Source organism: Pseudophryne corroboree, chromosome 6 (genome assembly GCF_028390025.1).
Source record: "Pseudophryne corroboree isolate aPseCor3 chromosome 6, aPseCor3.hap2, whole genome shotgun sequence".
NCBI classification, from domain to species: domain Eukaryota; kingdom Metazoa; phylum Chordata; class Amphibia; order Anura; family Myobatrachidae; genus Pseudophryne; species Pseudophryne corroboree.
In genome coordinates this window covers 782,828,588-782,832,061 of record NC_086449.1, presented here as the reverse complement: position 1 = coordinate 782,832,061, position 3,474 = coordinate 782,828,588, and the positions used below count along the sequence as shown (strand labels likewise).

The following is a 3,474-nucleotide window of genomic DNA, read 5'->3' as shown; positions in this document are numbered from 1 at the left end:
TTGACAACAGTTGTTTACATCATGTTATAAAAGGAGCGTTATAGCTCAGTCTGTAGAGCTGGACCACAGCACAGAGTTATGAGACATTATTGTGTGCTATGATTGTGGCATTGTATATTCCATGGTTGTAAACAGCAAATCTCCTAAAGGAACGACAAGTTCAGTAGTTTACTACACAGGAGCTCCAATAGCTTTGTGGGCTAATGCTGTGTATTAGTAAGATAGACTAAACACAGGTTTGATTCCCATATACATTAAATTGCACAATGTGGCTCCAGACTTCCTAAAGGTAGCACGGACACAGGTACCCCATGCTCCAGGACACCAGTTGCAGAGCAGCCGGGAGGTTCCAGGGATCAGTTTATGCCTCTGTGGGCCAGACACACCTCAATCCAGAATAATACAGATGGAGTAGTGGTTAGCATTGCTGCCTCACAGCACTGAAGCCATGAGCTTGTTTACATAGAAGTATATGAATATACCAAGCAGGTTTAAATTGCTCTACAGTCTTGGCCTCTGCCACCTCTCATGGGAGGCTGTTCCACTTGTTCACTACCCCTTCTGTGAGGAAATATTTTCCTTAAATTTCCCCTGAACCTGCCTCCCTCCAGTTCAGTGTATGCCCCTAACTGTGTGAAGTTATATATGTATATATATATATATATATTCCCTGCACTTGCAGGGATGGGGGTTCCAGGACCGGTCCACAAATACCGGTATTCTTTGAGTATATTTTTCCTTACAATATGTCAATGTAATGGGTCTGGTACTCTGTTTACTACTTAGCCGCTAGTCTTGGTAAAAAGATCACTACTTGACCTTTTGGCTAGGATCAAGTGTAGTTTCTGTTCTTATCAGTTTAATATCGGATACGTTCCCTATGTGGGGGCCATGTATTAAATATATGTTTAGAACAGAAAAATGGAAGAAGAGATTGCTCCGTCCACTCCACGCATTGACTCGGTATTGCAGTACCTCCGTGACCAGTGCACCTTTCAAAACAAGGACAGACTATTTCTATTTCTTGTACACTATGTACTTATGATTTGCCAAATGGCTGAACAAAGCTCCTTAATCAGTTCATACTGTGCAGCGAGTCTGGTCTTTGACAGACAATATAGCTCCTTTACTTCGGAGGCGTTTTTGAGGCTTCATCTACAGAAAATGGTGAGATAAATCCTGTCAGTGAGGATCCTTCAGGATAGAAATAAGAAATAATCTACTGAATTTCTTGGTTTCCACCTCTTCCTTCACGTGAGAGAATGTTGATGGAAGTCTGACTACACACCTGATGAAATAGTTTATATTTCCAGGGAAATGTGTCTGTCTCTAATACATACTGTTTTCGGTTCAATTTCGGTGTTCTCAGTATTAGAGACAGTATTTCTTTATCCTTTCGCTGATGAAGACACTGATCTAATGAAGGTTGCACTAATAATTAGTGGACGCATTCATCATGGGAGAGCCTAAGGCAACTGTCTTTACTAAAGTACAGTATGTGACCTTAACAGTCACCACAGATTGACAACGGTGAGGCCGTTATTATATTAGTATTCATTCTGACAGGAATATTCCTACGCCCTCTCCGGGCTTATGCATGAATCTTTAAACCGGTTGCATTATGCAAGTTATCCATTCTTGGGGCAGCTGATCCTTTTCAAATTATCCATTGACTGTTTTGGTCTCTCAAGCTCTATTCCCTATCTATTTATTATTGCATCTTTTCCCTGGCTATATTTTGGTTGCGAATCGTAAAATTCTACTTCCAAATTAAAGCGTACTTTGCAGGCGGGAGCAAATAACTCTATCAGTAAGGTGTATGCCTGCGGTATAACAGGTCGTGGGTTCTCATCCTGAGGATAATAGCTGAGAAATGGGTATTTTAACCTATGTCAGAAAAATGGGTATTCTTTTGGGAGGCATTTGTATGCCTAGAACACGGACTTCCAATGTGCCCTCTGCAGGGGCCACGGAGTCGGACAGTCTGGTTCCCAGTGGGGAGGACACCAGCTTTCTCAGAGTCCACTGATCCGTTGGATGTACTGAATTTGTATCACGAACATATATTCTGAATCTTGGGGAACACGTACCAAGCAAGAATCTTTAGTGCCCATCTTAGACGGGCTCTAATCATTGCAATCTGTTCGCTATCTAACAGGAGTATTCAGTCCAATCCTTTTTCCGTCATCTGGGCATCGCTACCATTTTGGGTCAGTTGTTAAAAAAAAAAAAAAAAAAAGCAGCTGTCTCATGCACTTTTTTTCTACAACGGACCTTAGTTCTGGATTTCTTCCTTCGCAGAAGATGTTATTCATGGGTATTCTTTTCGATACCTGGTATCTCGAATGTTGGCGGAGTGCAGGATTTACTGACCAGAATAGACTCAGGGGTCAGACATACACTTCCTCTGCAGGACAGTGGCGATTTTATAGGTGGCTCCATTCCCCCGGTCTCCTGCCTGGTTTCTTCAATCTCAGATTAAAGGTTATTAATCTCAGGCAGGATTGAGTTTACGTAAACAGCAGTTTAGTTTCTCTATTAAAATACCAAGATATTTTCATTGGTCGATCTTTTCGTTGGGCTACACAATCCAGATCTAACTTATAGGACTTCATTCTGTCTCGACATGGAGGGTCATAACCACAGTCAAAAGTTTCAGACATTACGTTTTTTTTTGGTTTCAACTCTGGCGTTTTCTATGAAACTGATGTCCGAAGTGGAAATATCACTTCCAATCTACGGGCGATCTACAACGCCTTGACTCCAGCTCAATGTCTTCTACAGGGTCTATCCACTGTGACCTATATCAATTGTTCTGTGACACTTGTAGCTGGAGAGACATCGGAACAGTATCTAACATATGCAGAGGGCGGAATTTTGGATCCCGGCAGTGTCTGTCATCTCCAGTTCCAGAATGGGCAACTGGGAAGCAGATTTCCTGAATCTTCAGGCTGTTCTTCCTTAAAGTATGTGAAATCAACAGGGATTTCTGGCTTTGGTGTGTCTATAACTAGCCGACATAGACCTCAGGGCTTCATTGGTACTGTGATCGTTTCGGGAATCCTCTTGTGGCAATCGTAGACGCCGTGTCAGCTCCTTGTCACTTTCATCTAGCATATTTATTCTGCCTCTGGCAACATCTAGTGAGTACCTCAACGCATTTGACCAGTGGCTCTTTCGGTTTTCCTAATCCGCTTCGGATTTGCCTGTTGACTCTGTTCTGCAATGTTATGGCCCAGAGTGACCAGGGCTCCTTACAGGGTACCTTTTCGGCCAGCTCTCCACTCCCAACCTTTACGTCATCACTGGGATTTTGTCTATTCTGCCGCTGACGGCGTGATTGTGGAAAACAATGTCATCAAGCCCTACTACGTTTCTGGCTCTCTAACCAATCACAGTGCCAGAACACTTGTCATCGTTTGTGTGTATTTAACGGTCACTCAGCTGGAGTTCTTAGTCCTTTCCGCCTCTTAT

General features: G+C 42.8%; 1 non-coding gene across 1 annotated transcript; it reads left to right on the top strand.

Annotated features, from left to right (window-relative positions):
• Positions 1–806: 806 nt before the first annotated feature.
• Positions 807–997, top strand: LOC134938158 (U2 spliceosomal RNA). Its single transcript, XR_010180783.1, has one exon. It is a non-coding gene; the product is annotated as a U2 spliceosomal RNA (small nuclear RNA).
• The last annotated feature ends 2,477 nt before the right edge of the window (positions 998–3,474 follow it).